The 20,405-nt window shown below is 35.4% G+C and overlaps 1 pseudogene; it reads left to right on the plus strand.

The window, feature by feature from the left end:
* LOC103597754 overlaps window positions 1–20,405 on the plus strand; it is a 112,458-nt pseudogene that overhangs the window by 90,609 nt on the left and 1,444 nt on the right.

A 20,405-nucleotide genomic window follows, 5' to 3' on the forward strand; every position in this document is an offset into this window, starting at 1 on the left:
CTTGTGTGTTTCAGTGACAGTGGAAACAAATAGAGATCTGAGGTGAGGATGAAAGAAGTGTTAGAAGTTTGAGAAGAAGATAGGACATAGTAGGTTCATTACTGCACCAGGGCCCACCTGAGGTTTATGGCCGTAAGTTTAAAGGGTGAGCAGCTGGCATTGCGTGTGTTTTTCTCCTGTCACTTTGGCTGCACGGGAAAGCATACGTGCAATAGACAGTGAGCTGGATTTAACTGGAGCTGAGATTTAGCTTAGCACAATAAAAAGCCTTTAGAATATACACAAAAGATTTTAATGAAGAAACATGTAATATAATTTGGATAATGTGTGAAATGGGGAATGGGGAAATGAGGGTGTTGGAAACTTTATAACCAATTCTAAGTCATGGAGAGATTTTAAAACCTGTTTGGAGTTAGAGTGCTAAAGGGACCTAGAGATGTAAGAATCACAGACAGAAAGTGTAGTGTTTGAATCTGAAATTAAGGAAGGGAAACAGATATGGTTGGTGACAATGTCCACAGTATACATGGGGGCAGGTCTGACGATGGTATTTGTGTTTGTTTACTTGATGTGTTTGTTTGTGTCACAAATCATAATACTGAGTTCCAAACAGGTTTTACTTTAAAAAGTTGTTATTATGTTTTTAACCAAGAAGATAAATACTAATCTGTTACATGTTTCACACAACAGATTGAAACATTTGCTTCTGTCCTAGAGCCACTTGGAGAACTAACCCAAAAACTAATTTCCAAATGATCTTGAACTTCTATTGTTCTGCCAGCTGTTTGTACTCAGAAAGTAAATGAAATGCCAAAGATGTTTACATAATGAAACCTGAATTACTGAGTTCTACTTCCCAAGAGTTAAGTAATATTAATTCTAAATGAGACTATTAAGTTCTTTGCCAGAACCACATCTAAGGCTGCAACCTTTCTCTATGGACATGTATTACTGCTTCAAATTAAAATAGTTATTTATTTTTAGAAATTGTATCTAAATGATCATATTTTGATGTTTTTTACTCACCATTCCATCACACCAAGATTTAAGCCAATAATAAAGAATAAATATTTTCACACAAATGTAATTAAGTAAAACTTTAAAATAGTTTATAGTTTTATTTGTTACTCATGTAAGGTTGTATAGTCTTCATTTTCCTGATTGGCAAACAAAATAGTGAGGTTAAGATACTTGCTTACTAGCCAGAGTTAGAGATGACAGTAAGCTCCTGAGCCTTGATTTAGTAATATGATATTGAAACTATGGCCCACCCTCTGAAATCCTCAAAGAGATATTTTTGGGTGAATTTAGGCTATAGAATCATCTGCACTACCTGGAAATTAAATTTCATGCCTGATGCCTGTGTTTCTTTCAACCTGGTAAAATAATAAGACGATCTTGGAACTCAATCTCAATAATACAGTCATGCACTGCATAATGACGTTTCAGTCAATGACAAACCACATTTACAACGGTGGTTGCAGTAATAGGCTATACTATAGCCTACATATATGGTTTGTATAAGTATATTCTATGATGTTTGCACAACACTGAAATCTCCTAATGGTGCATTTCCCACAATGTATCCCCGTCATTAAGTTACACATGAGTAATTTGAATAAGAGGTTTACTTGACTGGGAGTGTAGTTAGTACCCTGGGTGGTATAATTTTACTAAGTCAAGGATGTCAAACATGAAAATCAAGATATTCTCCACTAACTCCTTTGTCTATAGCAGAGAGGATTTATCTATCTCTTTACTCCTTTCTGCTGAACCTAGACTCGGTCTCAAATTCTGTCTTAAGACATCAAATACTAGCAGACAAACACTGATATACCAGAAGAAACCTATTTTTCATTCAGGCTCTGGAAATTACATATTTGAAAGAATTAAGGTAACATCTTCAAATGGCCCCCATTATAGCTAAAGAATAGTATGGGTACTAAAAAAATCTTGGCTGAATAAACATAAATCTATGTTTAAACAAGACAGGAAGTATTGCCATTTATTAGGCATGAGTTATGGAAAATGCATAGAATATATAGTTCTAATGAAATAGACATAACATCTCTCCTCAGGGCTCCACAGTTTTTAAAGGATGGTAGGTAGGGGTTTGAACAACCATTAAACAATTACAAATTGTGATCATTTCTATGAAGAAGCATAGCATGTTATGAGTGTAAAATGGGGAACTTAACTTATGTGCGTGGAGTCAGAGAAGGTCTCAATGTACAGGTGATATTAAAACTGAGAACTTTAGGGTGAACCAATATTAATCATGGCAAGACCACAATGCCTGTGTGCTTCATTATATGTGTGCAGTTGGGGTTCATAGGCATGAAGGAGAATGTTCCCCTTCAGAGCTTCAGAAAGGAACATGTTTGGCATGCTTTAAGAACAGATGAAAGGCCATTGTGTGGAGAAACTCCAAGTAAAGCAAAAGCCTGCACAAGAATGTTGATGATGTGCTTATGAAACCAACTAAAATATGACGTGATTTTGAATCACTGATCGAGTATAATAAATGATGATCCACTTGACCTTTATGTTGCCTAAGTAATGTTGATGGAAGGTGCACTGTAGTCCTTTGAATGGTGTGCGGTGAACAAGTGGAGACAACTTTTAGAGACAACTCTTGAAAATCTTGTCTGTGCACATGATTTTGTTAGAAATCTGTACTATAAGTAACAAGAACTATAGGAAGCTTAACTAAAAAAGAGGATTTATGGAAGGATTTTAAGAGCTCCAAGGGCTGGGATTCATATCAGGAATAGACAGGAAACAGGGATTGGCTGCGGGGGGTGGGGGGGGGGAATTTAAAAAGGACAGTTTTTCTCTCCACTCTCACTTCCCATCCCCTGACTTTCTTATCTTGCTCACTAAGTAGGAAAACAAAGCCAAGAAACTAATTAGTACTTTGCAAAGCTAACAGTTCTTTCTTTGAGACTTGTAGAGTTTTGAGAAATGATCAAGGCCAAATGACTGGAAGCTGACCTTGGGCACTAGCCAAGTACACTGGCGCAAATCAAAATCTTTCAGGGTCCTGAGATAACAGTGAAGATGAGAACAGAAACCAGATGAGGCCTTGGCAAGACCTTCCTGAGATAACAGTGAAGATGAGAACAGAAACCAGATGAGGCCTTGGCAAGACCTTGTACTTGACTCACAGACATGGACCCCTGGTAACTCACATCTCCTGCTCTCCTGCTTTTCACCTCCCACATTCCATTCCCTCAAGCCTTCCTTTAAAAACTCCTCAGTAAATGTAAATCTTTGAGATGGGGTAGCCTACTATCTCCTTCAGCCGAATACATCTGCTTTTCTAACACCAACCATTTGACTTCTGAGTTTTTTTCTTTCCTTTTCAAAGGGGCAGGCTGCTGGACCTGAGTCCGGTAACATCCTTTTAAGAAGAGGAACGGACACCAGAGAGCTCTGTGCATGTGCACAGACGAAAGGCCATGTCAAGGCCATGTCAAGACACAGCAGGAAGGTGCCTGCTACAAGGCAGGAAAAAACTGAATTTGCTGACACTTTGATGATGAACTTCTACCTCCTGAACTGTGAGAAAATAAATGACTGTTGTTTAAGCCACTCAGTCAGTATTTTGCTATTGCAGCTCAAAGACTGATACAAAATTATTTATTGAAATAACAAATTTAAAAATTAGTTTTCAAAATTACATTTTCATTAAATGGAATGTTTTCCCTTGTTTTATTCTTTACCAAACACCTCTAGTTCTTAACAGATGTAATAACTGGAATGAAAAGGCCAATATCAGCTATGGTCTCTCCAATAGCTCAGTAACCTTAACATGCATCTCTATTAAGCTCATTTTCTGTCTCCGTGATAACTGTTCCAAACTTACCAACTGCTTTGAAAATTCTGACTGTCCTTTCCTGAACTCCAAAATAGTAATAGAAGTCTTTAGATCGATGTGCTCCTTATTTCCCAACACCAAATTCAAATCTGCCTACAAAAAGAAAATAGGGATCTCTAACTGAAGAGAAATGTGGGAAAAAAAAAATTAAAAATAGGGTTGGAGAAACTAGAGCATGTTGAATATTCTAGTTCAAAACCACAATAACCAATAAAAAATAAAAGAGAATATGATGCAAAAGAGAAAGGAATAATTGATGAGTATATTCCTGAAAAAGGTGGGAGAAGATGGGATCCATTGGCACATGTAAAAAGATTGGTCTCGACTAGAAGAATGGACGTGATCGTCTGTGTCAGAGGAAGAAAGATAGTAAGGGTGCAGATGTTACAGAACCAACTCAGAGGTATTTTGGTTTCTCAGAGGTAGAGATGACATTTGATAATTTCTTTCAGTAAAAATGATCGTTCAAGGTTATCTTGCCCATATTAACAATATAGATCTTTGATATTTTAATGGATAATATTAAAAAGATCAAATTACTTTGCAGCGAAAAATATAGCCTCTATCTAAAGCAGTTCCTGCAATCTACCTCCATGTTGCTATATACTTAAACCATAATTCAAGTGGGCATTTAACACAGTTAAAAATGATCTTTTACCATAGGACATTACCAGGAGTGTCTACGTACTCGGTATCTGACATATTTTCTTTCAAACAATAGGTGGAATACTTCTTCCTTAGGTTCTTGGCAGATTCTCAGTGAGGATTTGTTTACCATTTATCCCATGTCAAACTATAGATTAAACAATATGTCAACTTGTAATTATTCTTGATTTAAGGACTTGAGATGTTTCATCTGTAGACCTTCTCCCTTCTTACTTAGTTCAGCTCTATCCCATAGAATTGCTTCATTAAAAGTACTTTCTAATATGTTTAGTAAAACTTATATTCATACTACCTAACACTTCTTTCTTTTCTGTTTTTGCAAATTCATTGAAGCTGCGAAAACTGTTTTCTTCCTTCTGTAACAGGAATTAAGACTCTCCTCCCCCAACTGTTACTGATGAGGAACCCAACATTTGTTCTATTCACTCTTCCTGATAAGAATTTCAGAATTTAGTTTTGAGCTTAATTTCTAAAGTTTTCCTAAACTAGTCATTCCTCTGAGTTTTAATTTTGAGTTTTCTATTGCCTTGTATTATTTCTAGTTTTGTTGTACGTAGGCCATCACAAATACTTTTAGGAAGGAGGTAGGTGTATTAGTCTGTTTCTGTTGCTTATAACAAGATACCTGGAAATGGGTGATTTATAAAGAAAGCAAAATTTATTGCTTATGGTTTCAGAGGCTGGGAAGTTCAAAGTCCAGGCAACACATCTGGTGAGGGTCTTGGTGGTGGCGACAGTGACCCAGGGGTCTCATATGACAGAAATAGTGCAGAGAGATACTAACCTCTCATGTGCTCTTCTTTTTAAAGACCTCAGAACCACACCCCTGACCATCATTATTAATCCATTCACCGTGGCATGGTCCTTACAGTCTAATACCTCATCAAGGTCCCGCCTTTTAATTACCTTGATAGTACTTCCCACCCTCTTTGCATTGTCACAGTGGGGACTAAGTTTTGGGGGGACGTTCAACCCAAGGCAGTAGGTTATCAATAAACTAATTAATTTTAAACAGTAGCTGATGACTAGCTTATAAGTCTATTTTATTAAACTATTATCTTAATTAATACTGGCATTAATTAATACTAATAAGTATTATCAATAAAATGTATTGAATAGTAAGATGATATTACAAATTACAATTGGGGGGTTAAAATATAACTTCAAAATCTTAAGACATATTTTGAAAAGCTAATAAATTGCTTATAGCAGTTTCAAAATGATCTTCGTGCAGCCAGTCTGATCAAAGATTTGTGCTTGTGCAAAAATGTATGTCACCTTGAATCATTAGAAAGAGGACATTGAAACCTTGCTCATTTTAGCAACCTTTATTTTCAACCTGACTAGCAGAGGTGTGTTTAATATTCTGTTACAGCATATACAATGAAAGCTTATTTAGTTGGTATATTTTCGGTTCAGAGTCTTCTTTTGATTTAGTTCTAAAAGTTTATTCTGAATATAGATTAGGATGTACAATACATAATTTTAGCTTGTATCTATATTTAATTCTTTTAATGGCTCCATATTCTAGTACTTAGCAAAGTGCCAGGCCCTCGCCACTTCTCTATCACCTCTATTGATTCTCTGATTGATCATATTGATAAAACGTGTCATGGAGAGTTCATGCAAATGTGATCTGTATCTCTTCTTTGTTTTCTATCTTCTTTTTCTTTTTTAAAGGAATAAGGATTATTGAATACAAAGAATTGACAACGTATTTCTATAGGGCAATCGAATGAGTCATCATATTTGTATGTGACATTCTTCCAGATGAATGGGGAGGTGCCGCTATTGATTGTTGAGAGACAGAAAGTAACAGAAAGACAAGACAGACATTTTTCATAGACTTGCTCATTTTTCAGGACTTATATGTAATGCTTTTTTTCTTTGAGGGGATTTGGCGATATGTTTTCTGTTGTATCTCAAATTAATCGCTTTGAGGTTTCTCTTCCAGGTAGTAAACCTTGGTGGTAAGTATTTTGCTGCATTGGTCTACCTCCTCAAGAACTTTCTTAGCCAATATGGGTTTGGTGTGCTCTGTTGCTTGTCTGGTTGTGGAGGTGGAGCCAGGGCAGGCCTATGGCAGACCCATGGCCCCCATCTCAGGACTCAGGTCACGGCAGTGTGTTCTATTGCTTGCCTTTCTATTTTCTTAAAAGAATGATTAATATCAACCTTTGAAGATGGACTAGAAAGAAAAGCAAGTAATTTACTAACTGTGAGAAAAATCATTTTAATTAGCACATTGAACCAGAAGGTTCTGTTTAACCGATGAGGTTTTATTTATTTATTTTCCTTTTTCTTAATATTGATTATACATATTCATGTGGCACAAAGCTGACTGTCACCACCTGTGCCCAAGATATGATGGCCAGATCAATACTATCAGCTTGCCCATTACCACAAATTGTAATTATTCCCTGTGACCCCACCCAATTAATCCCCAACCTCAATCTACCTTCCACACTCCCCCACCTGACCCTACCCCACAACCCGGGGTATGCTCTCTCTCTCTGCAAGTTCAAGGCACAACTGTGGTATTTCTTCACTTCAGTCTTTCTCTCTTAGCCCCCACTTATGAGTGAAGGCATGTTATTTTTCCCTCTGTGCCTGACTTATTTCACTCAACATAATTTTCTGCAAACTCATCCACATTGCTGTGAATTTCATTCTTTTTTATGGCAGAGTAGTATTCCCTGGTGTACATATACACATTTTCCTTATCTAGTCATCTGTTGATGGACATTTAGGTTGGTTCCATATCTTGGCAATTGTAAATAGAGCTGTGATGAACATGGGAGTTCAGGTATCCCTTTGCCATGATGATTTCCATTCCTTTGGGTATATACCCAGAAGTGGGATTGCTCAATCATATGGTAGATCTATCTGTAGATTGAAAAAACTCCATACTGTTTTCCATAGTGGCTATACTAATTTACAGACCCACCAAGAGTGTAGGAATGTTCCCTTCTCTCCATATCCTCATCAGCATTTGCTATTCTACATCATTTTGATTATAGCCAGTCTAATTGGGGTGAGGTGATTTCTCAATGTGGTTTTAATTTGCATTTCCTGGATGATTAGTGAAGTTGAGTATTTTTTAAAGTAACTGTTGGCCATTTGTATGTCTTCCTTTGAAAAATGTCTATTCAGCTTCTTTACCCATTTTTTAACTGGGTTATTTGTTTTTTTACTATGCAGTTGCTTAAGTTCCTTGTATATTCTGGATATTAACCCCTGTTAGATGTATAGTTTGCAAATATTTTCTCTAATTCTGTAGGTTGTCATTTCACTCTGTTGATTTCTTTGCTGTGCAGAAGATTTTTAGTTTGATATAATCCCATTTATTTATTTATTTTTTTCTTTTGTTACTTCTGCTTTTGGGCTCTTCCTCATAAAGTCTGTGCTCAGTCCTAGTCCCTGAAGTGTTTCTCCTATATTTTCCTTTAGTAGTTTTACAGTTTAAGTTCTTATACTTAAGTCTTTAATCCATTTTGAGTTGAGTTTAGTATATAGTGAGAGGTGCAGGTCTGTTCTTCTCAGTATGGATATCCAATTTTCCCAGCACCATTTATTGAAGAGGCAGTCTTTTCCCATATGTATGTTTTTGTTCCCTTTGTCAAATATCAATTGGCTGTAACTCTGTAGGATGATTTCTGAGTTCTCTATTCTGTTCCACTGCTCCGAGTATCTATTTTTATGCCAATACCATGCTGTTTTGGTTAGTATAGCTTTGTAGTGTAATTTGAATTCAGTTAGTATTATGTCTCCAACTTTATTTATTTACTTATTTTGCTCATGATTGCTTTGGTTATTTGGGGTCTTTTATTATTCCATATGAATGCTAAGATTGTTTTTTCTATTTCTGTGAAGAATGTTATTCATGTTTTGATGGGCTTTCATTGAATTTGTTGATTGCTTTGGGTAGTATGGACATTTTCACAATCTTAATTCTTCTAATCCAAGAGTGTGGAATGTCTTTCTATCTTTTTGTGTCTTTAGTTTCTTTCAATAGTAGTTTATGTTTCTCATTGTAGAGATCTTTCACCTCCTTGGTTAACTGATTCCTAGGTATTTAACTTTTTTGGTGACTATTGTAAATGGGCTTACTTTCTTGATTTCTCTTTCTGTTAGTTCATTATTGGGGAATATAAATTTAACTGATTTGGGGGCATTTATTTTGTATCCTGCAGCATTACTGAATTTATTAACCAGATCTAAGAGTTTTTTGACAGAGTCTTTAGGTTTTTCTATATATAAGAGCATGTCATCTGCAAATAGGGACAGCATGACTTCATCTTTTCCAATCTGGATGTGCTTTATTTCTTTCTCTTGCTCTGGCTGATACCTCTAGTACTATGATAAATAGGAGAGGTGAGAGTGGGCATCCTTTCTAGTTCCTGTTCTCAAGAGAAAAGTTTTCAGTTTATCACCACTCAGGATAATATTGGTGGTGGGCTTGTTGTAGATGGCTTTTATTATGCTCAGATACTTGCCTTCTATACCTAAGTTGCTGAGAGGCTTTATCATAAAGGGATGTTGAATTTCATCAAATGGTTTTCTGCATCTGTTAAGATAATCATATGGTTTTTGTCCTTGATTTTGCTGATGTGATGTATCACATTTATTGACTGTCACTTTCGTATGTAGAACCATCATTGCATCTTTCAGTGAATCCCACTTGATCACAGTGTATAATTTTTTGACATGCTATTGTGTTCTGATTGCTAGTATTTTTTTTTGAATATTTTAATGTCTATGTTCATCAGAGATATTGTTCTGTAGTTTTGTTGTTGTTGCATCCTTGTCTGGTTTGGGTATCTAGGTGATGCTGGCCTCCTAGAAAGAGTTTGGGAGAGTGGCCTCCATTTCAACTTTTTGGTGTAGTTTGGAGAAAATTGGTATTAATTCCTCTTTAAAGGTTTGATAAAATTCAGCAGTAAAGCCATTCTCCTTGGTCCTGGGCTTTTCTTTGTTGGGAGATTGCTGATTACTGCTTCAATGTCATTGTTTGCAATTGGTCTGTTCAAGTTTTTATTTCTTCTTGGTTCAATCTTGGTAGTTTGTATGTGTCCAGAAGTTTATCCATGTCCTCCAGGCTTTCAAATTTTGAGGCATATAGGTGTTCATAATAGTCTCTAATGTTTTTTTTTTTCCCCCCTGTGGTATCAGTTATAATATCTCCTTTTTCATTTTGAGTTTTGTAATTTGGGTCTTCTCTCTTTTTCTTTTTCTTTTTTTTTGTTAACCTATCTAATGGTTTGTCTAGTTTGTCTTCTCAAAAAACCAATTTTTTGTTTTATTGAATTTTTGTATCATTTTCTGGGTCTCTATATCATTTAGTTCTGCTCTAATATTAACTACCTCTTTCCATCTACTAACTTTGTGATTGGATTGTTCTTCTTTTTCTAGTTCTTCTAGGTGTAGGGTTAGGTTGTTTACTTGAAATCTTTGTATTATTTTGATATAAGCATTTAAATCTTTCTATTTTTTTGATGTAAGCATTTAAATTTCCCTCTTAGAACTGCATTTGCAGTATGCCACAGGTTTTGATATGATGTGTTTTTATTTTCATTGTTAGAATTTTTTGATTTACTGTTTAATTTCTTCTTGGATCCATAGGTCATTCAGGAGCCTGTTGACTATTGTTTAATTTCCATGTATTTGCATAGAGTCCTGAGTTTCACTTGCTATTTATTTTGAGTTTTAATCCATTGTGGCCTGAAAAGATAGTTCAGATGATTTTGGTTTTTTAAAAGTTATTGGACTTGATTTGTGACCTAACATGTGGTCTATCTTAGAGAATGTTTTGAATGCTGATGAGAAGAATGTATAATCTGTAGTTGTTGGATGAAATGTTCTGTAAATATCTGCCTGGTCCAATTGGTCTGAAGTGTAGTTTAAATCCTGTGTTTCTCTGTTGCTTTGTTGCCTGGCTGATCTGTCCAGTGATGAAAGGGGAGTGTTCAGTTTCCACTGTTATCATATTGGGGTCAATCTCGTTCTTTAAGTTTAATAGTATTTGCTTTATATATCTGGGTACTCCAGTGTTGAGTGCATATATATTTATGATCAGTATGTCTTCTGCTGGGTCTATCCCTTTATCATTATATAGTGGCCTTCTTTGTCTCTTTTTATTGGTTTAACATCTATTTTATATGATATAAGAATAGCTACTCTTACTCATTCTTGGTTTGCTTTTGCATGGTGTGTCTTTTCCCATCCCTTCACTGTTAGTCTGTCTGCATCTTTATTAGTGAGATAAGTCTCTTGAAGACAGCATATAGTTGGGTCTTGCTTTTGATCCAATCCATCAGTCTGTGTCTTTTGAGTGTGGAGTTTAATTCATTTACATTTTGGGTTGTTATTGAGAGGTATCGTCTTACACCTGGCATTTTATGTCTTCTTGTTTAGATGTTTTGATTATAATTTGTTCTTTTCTTCTCTTTTGATTATTGGTCTTCAGTGTTTGTGGGTTTTTTTGAGGTGCTAAGATTTAGTTTCTTTTATCTTTCTCATTTGCATTTGTGTTTTTCTAGCGGATTTTGTTCTTACTTGTGTATTCATTATAGTGATTATTGTTTTTCAGATTCCAGATATAGGACTCCCTTGAGAATTTCTTGCAGGGCTGGTCACATGGGTATGAACTCCCACAGTTTTTATTTCTCTGGAAAATATACTATTTTTCCCTCATTTCTGAAGGGTAACCTTGCTAGTGATAGTATTCTTGGCTGGCAGGTTTTTCTTTTAATATTTTGAATATGTCATCCCATTTTCTTCTCGCCTGTAGTGTTTCAGTTGAGAAGTCTGCTGTTAGTCTGATGGGGGCTCCCTTATAAGTGAGTTGATGCTTTTCTCTTGGTGCTTTTAGGATTCTATCTTTGTCTTTGAGCTTTGCCCATTTGACTATAATGTGTCTTCGAGAAGATGTGTTTGGATTGAATTTTGGGGGGATCTTTGCACTTCCTGGATCTGAAGGTCTGTGTCTCTCCCTGAGTACTACTTGGGAAGTTTTCCATTATTATTTCATTGAAAAGGTTTTTAATGGTTTGGATGTTTCTGAGCTTATGACTGTCTAGAAGCTCTCTTAGACATTTGTCATTATTTTAAATTCTTTTTTTCTTTTTTTTTTGTCTGCCTGGGTTATTTCATAAAGATCATATTCAAATTTGGAAATTATTCCTTCTGCTTGTTCTAATCTGTGGCTTAAGCTCTCAGTTGTGTTTTTTATTTAACTGAATGCACCTTCCAGTTCCAGGAGTTCTGCTATATTCTTTTTTAAGGTATTTATCTCTTTATAAATTTAATCCTTCATATCCTGTATATATTTTTTTTCTCATTTCATCGTGTTGTCTTTCTGAGTCCTCGCTTATCTACTTTCCTTAAGATAGTTACTTGGAATTTGTTTTCAGTCATTTCAAGGGTATCCTTTTCTATAGGGTCTGGTATTTGAGAGTTACTGAATTCCTTTGGCAGTGTCATATTTTCTGATTTTTTCATATTTCAGGTATCTCTACATTGATTTCTGGTCTTCTGGTGTATCAGTGGCTTCTTCTATTACTCTGAAGTGGACTTTGTGGAGAAGGACTTCTTCCTCTTTTCCAGGCTCCTCCAGTGAGTCTCCTTGTGTTAGTGAAGTCAAATATGTGATGGGCCACCTGCTCAGTGGTCATGGATATTACTAAAGCAGTGAGTAGTCCTTGTAACAGTAGTAGCTGTTGTGGTTGCTGTTGTGGACCCCCTCCACTGAAGCTGTGTGAAGCCTCCTTGTGGTGGCGTGGCACGGGGGTCCTGCCTTCTGCACGGGTGGGGCAGGGGTCTGAGTGGGTGGCTGCCCTGTTCTCCTCCCTGCCTGGGTGCCTCCCCATAACAGATGTAGTTTTAAAAAAAATCTTGAGAGAGAAGGTCTGAATATAAAAGTTTTTATTTACAGTAAGTTATAAAGTAAAATCACAATTAAAAAATATTCCTTGTACTTTATTTCAGTAAAAAGTAGCATATGTTTTATGTAATGATTAAAGATCAAGCTGTAGATAACATAAAAAGAGATAGCAGAATAATAAGTGCTTGATTAATTTAATTTCCTCTTATCCTCTGTTACTAATAATTCTCTAAGTTGTAATTCCCAAATAAATAATTATAGTTCTCTATTTTAAAATGTACTGATAGAAATAAATGTTTTTATTTTATGTGTATTTGAATATTATGAGGCTTCTTTTTTATATGCATATAAGGCACACATAAATATTTATATTTATGAATTTCAATCAATATTCTGATTAAGTGGTGTCCTATATTTTGGTGAATAGACTTTGGAATTTGAGCTAAAATACATGTTTATTTTATGAATTAACTTCTAACTTTAAAAAAAAAATCTATGTAAACATTGGTTTACCTGGCTTCTCAAGTTACTTACTTAAAAGTGTTATCAATTAGTACTTGATGAATCAGTTACTTTTGAAGATAAGACTCTGTTCTTGACACATGGCCATAGATTGTTCCTCTAATCTTGGATGTGCCACAAATGTCTACTGATGGATAGTAATATGGAGTTGTTATTTCTACTAGAAAAACAACTTAGTTCAGATTCCTCTTGCCTATCTTAAGAAATATGTATAGAATGCTTCCATGTGCAGACACTTTGCATGCACTACTTCATTTGAAAATAACACAAGGCTTAAGTCCCATTTTCAGACTGAAAAACGGGAACTTGAAGGGCTTAAGTAGTTGCTCTGGGTCCCGTGACTAATAAAAAGTGATGCTTGGATTGGAATTTAGGTTTGTATGATTCTTCAGAGAATGACCTTTTCTTTACTTATGTCACCTTCCTTCTTCAAACGTAAAGGAAAAAGCTATTCTCGCATTGACATTTGTGAAAGATGCATCAACCAGATTCCTTCATGATGCCTCAGAATCATAAACATGAACACATTTTAAAAGCTTTTCCTGAGTCACTTTTCCATTGAAAGTCACTGATAACTTTGCATGACCTTGTACCACAAAATAATCATCTTTTCCATTTTTATTTGTTTTCTCTCTGAATTGAAAACAACTGAGTTGATGGACAATTGTGCATTAGTTGCAACACTGAATCAGTTTTGCCAATCATTTTTTACTTGTTTTTTTTTTGTACTCAGTATGTAGCAAAATAACAAAAAAAACAAATAGTGTCATTCAAAATTCAAATTTTTCATTGATCTTAAACCTCTGATTTAAGATTAAGAATTAATTAGCCCTCTTTTCATTCTCTTTATTACCCTCATAAGTGTTGGCAGTTGGCTTCTACTTGTTAAATTATTTATTTTTGGGGAGAGGGTGACTTTCCACATATAAACATCAAACATGTGAGTTACAACTGAGAGCACATGAAACTGCAGTAATGTTTGGCTTAGGTCACTGAAAATGAAGTCATAATTTGTTATACCATAGACAAACTGTTAATTATTTTATGTCATGGACTTAAGGTACTCAAAAGAGTAAATTTTAATGCCCTGGGCCGGCCTGGTGGTGCACTGAAGAGTGTGCCGCTTGGGAGCGCGGTGGCGCTCCCGCCGAGGGTTCGGATCCCATGTAGAGACCGGTTCCCGCTCACTGGCTGAGCGCGGTGCGGGCGCAACACCGAGGGTTGAGATCCTGTTGCCGGTCAGTAAAAAAGACAAAAAGGAAAAAAAAAAAATTTTAATGCCCTGGCACTCACGGGTCTACCCTGGGATGAAACAAGTGACAACAAAGATGACAACTTGTACTCCATGATTATTCAAGTTTAACAATTGTACAAATATTTGTAAATAACTGTTCATGTGACTGAAAATATTGATCTGCTCAGAAATCCAAGAAATGATAAGGAAACAGTATTAAGACTGGTTTAATTCTAATCAGTATAGTGCAGAATGTTTTTTGAAAAAAGGATTAGTATTCATTTCTAATTGGTTCAATAATTGATTGTACACTGAATTTCCTGTACTAAATTTGTGTTTTTATTTTTGAGAATTTCAAAATTAAAACATGCACACATACATACCTATGCACAGGGCCCACTAAGCATTAATAATAAAACAGGGCTTATTTACATCTTTATATATTTACAGGTAAACTATGGTTAACTTTAAAAATGAGAATGAACTCCAGTTAATTTGTCAAAGAAACGAATGAGGTTATATATATCCTTTGAAAATATTTACTTGCTTCTCTAACATTGGAGTACAATATAGTGTATCATATTGGAGAGAATACTTATTAAAAAGGGCAATTTCTACAGTTGTGTGTAACTGTCATGGCTTTAGTTTCCAACAGAGTATACTAAATAAAACCATATAGCCACATTCACTGTTCCTGATTTATCACCATTATTTCTGACTTGGAATGTCCCTCCCTCGACATGCTGTTTTATGCCTTGTGATTCAGAATGCCCTTTTATAGCATGTTGCACTACTTCAGGAAGGAGAAGGCACAGACACCTAACACTGCCATAAATCAGGGAGCCCGTAACTGTGGGAATACTTGCAAGGTTGCCCAACCCTTGAATCTCCGTGTTGTTTATTGTTGAAAATGAATGCCATGACAATTCTGTTCTAGAGGGCTGAGGTATAACAGTGGTTTGTAGGTCATTTTCTTCAATGAAAGAGAGAAAACGATTCTGCCTGTTTTCACTTTAGCCTTAGATATAATGATTTCCTTATCTATCTGCCAGTTCCCCTTCTCATATACACACATAGCTGGCACACCAGACATTCTCCCTCTCTTTGTTGGACACTAGCCTGTTTGACTTACCCGGAGTGCCTTGATGTAAACTGGCTTTAATCGTTTTCTTTTTCACGTGGACTGATAATAACTTATGATGTGTTTCCTTCCATGGACATTGCATTTTAATAAAGAACACAAATATAAAAATTCTAATGGTGACATTTCAGGTGTCCTGACAGTCAACCAAAGGGATAGTTTTTTTACCATGAGCTTCTCATTGCCCACATAGCACACAAGATCAGAGATTGTATAAATCTTTAAGCCTGACTTCTTGTTGTCTATTTCTCAAGAGAAGAATATTCTAGTGTCACATATATTCCTGTTACTTTTTTCACTCTGCAATATTATATGCATTCCCTCTTTATCTACCTTCCTTCTCTTTGATATGTGTATTTAACACATTTTTGGACATTTATTTCAATTCATTATTTTTTCAAAATATTAGACTTTGTCACTGCTGTGTGTAATTTCTCCTTTGTTCTATGAGAAGAGTGTGATATACCCATGTTGACGTGTGAACACTACAGCAGTGACCATCACTTGATATCTGGGAAATTTGTACTGTATTAGCAAAACACACAGAAAAATGAACACAGAAAAATGAAAGGGAAGTTTTACAAAACTCTGAAGCTAGCAAGAAAGGAAGAGTAGGCAAGAAATATTCGTACTGAATAAATGACATTTCCAGAATATCAGTAAGCAGCAAAATTTTAAAAATAGCATTATTAATAAATTGTATTATCTCATTGTAAGAAAACAAGTAAACTAAAATAGATCATAGGAAGAAAATGGGAAGAATAGTAGCTTTACTTACTACATGTTTGTTTTATGCCAGACGTTATGCCAAAGAGCCTGAAGGTCTTATCTAGTAAAATTCCACCCAGTGACCCTGTAAGAAGATGGTGTTAGGCATTTTTCCCCCTAAATTTATTAATGTCATCCTCCATTAATTATTTGATTAAGATCAAAACAATGACAAAACAACTTATCAAGGAGAGTTATAGTACAGCTTGTTCTTAAACCAGGCTAAATAGAATCTGTGAAGTTTTTCCTTTATTCATGTCTTTTTTCCTTCCTCTCCTCTTCTCTCCTTTCTCCCTTTCTGTGTCTCTTTCTCTTTCCTTCCTTCCTTTCCTTTTGCCTCCTTCCTTCTTCTCTCTCCCTCTTCCTCTCTCTCTCCTTCAGTGATTTATCACTCCAATAAATTACTAGCAAAAACAAAAAGGGGGAGAAAAATCAATGGGTAACAACCTGAAGGTCAGCCTCAGAAAGGATAATTCATTATGTGCCTTAATCTCACTGAAAATAGGAACAAGAAAGCCTATACATTTAATTATTCCAGCTTTCTTTCCGGTTTCTGCTGGAGAGTAGACAAAGAACAAGAGAAGTAACTAAAAGATCTTTTTATTCTCATTCCTCTGTATGGTTTTGTGGTGCTTCACACCATGTTTTACATAGTTGGCTTTCATAATACGTGCACTATGATGAAAGGACACATTTTCTCATGCAGATGTCCATTTACTCAGTAGACATATTTGTAGTTACTCTGTGCAGGCTGTATGAGAAGCTTATGAAATGGCAACACTTATTTCAACAACCTTGTATGTTTAGTATTACTATAAAATCCTAACCCCATCTATTCAAAAAAATCAGCCATCTTGGGGGCCCACTAAATATTTTCTAAAATCCAAGATCTTCATGAAAAAAAGATTATGGTTTTGGTGTCTGCTGTAATATGCCACGTTGCTTACTCTTGCCTTAAAAAATAAATTAATAAACCCCACAATGATAAAATACAACCCAAGAGAATAATAGAAACAGGCATGGGGAGGGTCTGTAGTTTGTCTTTATTATTCTATAGGGAGAGCAACTGAGATCAAATGTGATGTTGTTTCTATCAGAATGAAAATAACCCGTGCATTCCAGAGAGCGTGTTAATAGAGGGGAGCATTGAGAGGCCTGTCAGCTACTTTTAGTAAAGCAGTAGCAATAATGCAGCAGTGCATAGAGGCCTTAGACATTTCAGGAAAGATAAACAGAGCTACAGACCATTCTCGAAAATGCGAATGGAAAGAGAGATATAGTACAGGCTCTACATCTCTTTCCTATTTAACATTCTTTTCAGCACAGTTGTTAGAGACTTTGTCACCCACCATTATAATTATTCAAGTTGATTTGAGATACAGTTATTATAGCTCTCTGATTGAACACTCTTACATTAGAAATGCCTTAGGGAAAAACTAGGCTATCCCATAAACAATTAAAAATACTTTAAAATACTACAGTTCTTTAAATGAAGATCTGTGTCATAAATGAGCATGAAACAAACATAAGTCATGCACATCATTTAATTCAGCCAAATAAAGACTTTGCCACAGATGGGATGGAATTGTAGAAGAGAAACTTTTGCCAGTTAATTTTATTTTTTTAAACTGTATTATTCCCTTTCTGTTGCTTATGACAGAATACCTGAGACTGGGTCATTTATAAAGAAACAAAGTTTATTTCTTATAGTTTTGGAGGCTGGGGAATCCAAATTCCAGGCAACACATTTTGTGAGGGCTTTCTTCTTGGCTGTAACTCTATAGGGTCCCATGGTGATGACCAGGATGTCACATGGCGAGAATGAGCTGAACAAGAGAGCTAACTTGCTCACTCACTCTCCTTATAAAGCCCTCAGCACCATGCCCATGATCACCCTTTAAACCATAAACTCATCACTCCATGAATGGATCAATCCATTTACAAGGGCACAGTCCTTGGATCCAATCTAATCAGGCCCTACCTTTTAATTACCATAGTAGGATTTCCCACTCTCTTAACACTGTTATGATGGAGATTAAGTTTCCAGTACATGAACTTTTGGGGCACACATTTGACCCATAGCATAACCTAATACCTTTTTGGTACATGTTTGGAATCCAATATACCTATCAGAATTGCATTTTCAAATTTCATTTTTTTGGGTCTACTGAATTAGGGAGTGTATTTTGAGAAAGATTCCAGTTGATTTTGATATCTACCTGTGATTAAACACCAATGTTTTGATTTAAGAAGTAAAATTGTTGATTTCTTTAGATACAGATATATAAATACAGTTATGTGTCACTTGACAGGGATACATTCTGAAAACTGGGTTGTTAGGTAATTCCATCATTGTGGGAATATCAGAGTATACTTACACAAACCTAGATGATATTGCCTACTACACAGGTAAGTTATATGGTACAGCCTGTTGCTCTGACCACCGTTGTATATGTCGTTGACTGAAACACTGTTATGCAGAGCATGACTGTATATACACACACAAACATATGCATACTATATATACACACACACATATGCACACACTTTCTAGAATATAAACACCATAGGGAGAATTTATTTTTTACCTGTATTATTCATTTTTGTATCCCAATGCCTGGCTCTGAAGGCATTTGTCAAATGAACAGAAATTCTCAAGGGGAAGTTGGAGGTGGTGAGCAGAAAATCAATGATCCAATTATCAGATTATCCATGATTAGGGAAATAAGGTCCTGAGCAATTCCTTAGTAGATAGTAATGAGAGACCTTAAGCTCTTGGGATAAATGCAAGAACTATTGAGAAGGCCAAATGGTAAAGCTGGTCTTGTTAATGGTGCTGAGTGGGATGGTTGAGATTAACCATCTATTAGTACTTCTTTCTCTTTTTTTAAATTTTTCTAAAATTTATCTTATGTATAACTTTCTAAGTCCTGTTAATTGGTGCTGATCAGCATTGTTTTTATTTTCTTAATTTTGCAACTTGGTTGAGTCCTAGGTTCATGTTGCTTCTTTATCATATTTAAGCCTCCGCAGATGATTAAGCATTGGTTTGGTTTTCACCGTTCTTCTTCTTAATGACATCATATGTAAAAATAAATTGTCACTGACTATTTTATCTGCCCTGTTTACTAATGTATTTTAAGTACTAAACAGAGTGCCTGGAGCATAGTACTCAATAAATATTTCACTTAAGGATTAAAAATATGTACCTCACATTTTTATGGAGATTTTAATTTAGAGGTTTATTCTTCAGTTTATATCTTATGAAATATTGTATAGTGTACTAAGGTCTCAGTGCATTCTTCCAATGCAGAGCAGAGAAAGGCAGTTATTATCCTAGCTAACTAGGATAGTAACAGAAATTTAATTTTTCTGTGTTTTTCCTCTAAAGTAAAGCAAATAAAAATTAAATTTCTGTTACTATTCTATAGAATTCTGTAATTTCTGACAGAAGAGGAAAGTAAAGCACAGAAAAATTAAATTTCTCCCTTTATTTCAAAAATTCATATAAGTTTAGGATTGGAAAGACCTTACATATCATCCAGTTTAAATGTACAGCATCCCCAATAAGCCACTTATGCTTGAACTCTTTCAACGCTCAAGGCACTACACCTGAAAACACTTGCTTCATGCTTTTATGTCTATCTGTGGAGTCAGCTTCTATATTATTTTCTACCAACATTTAGAAAAAATGCCGTTTGCTATATGAGAATTCTTTTGTCCTGGCTAAACTCTCTAGGTCTTTTAGCCATTCTCCATGAGTTTAAGACTGTTTATCCACCTCTTCTCTTGCTTCTGCATATGCTTCAATTTGTTTAGCCCCTTCAATAATTGCACTCATGACTTAAAAATAACTTCAACTAATGAGTCCCAATTAAGTTCCACATAAATTTATTGATACAATTTTATTTAATCTTTGCAATAACGAAGTTAAATTGTTTTAGTGAAGACTCCTTGATTGCAGGAACAAAAATCCATCTGAATTACCTTTAAGAAATTAAAAAACAAAACCAAAAACAAACCAGAGACATTTTATGGCATGGACTCTAAAAATACAGTGGAAACTTTTGAAAAGTAGTAGGTCATCTAGGTTTGGAGCTACATGGTAAGAAGTTCTGACAAGAGAAAAGGAGGAAAACTAGTCTAAGGAGGAGGCCTAAAAGGCCTGGCAAAGTTTATATACCAACAGCTGTCACATTTGTTTCATCGACAAACTCATAAGGTTTTCTGGAGAATTGAAACTGTTATCCTTGATACACCCTAGTTGGCCTGATCAAAGACATAATGCCCTGACTGACCTCTTCATTACCCG

The sequence above is a fragment of the Galeopterus variegatus genome, unplaced genomic scaffold, assembly GCF_000696425.1.
Source record: "Galeopterus variegatus unplaced genomic scaffold, G_variegatus-3.0.2 Scaffold2409, whole genome shotgun sequence".
NCBI lineage: Eukaryota > Metazoa > Chordata > Mammalia > Dermoptera > Cynocephalidae > Galeopterus > Galeopterus variegatus.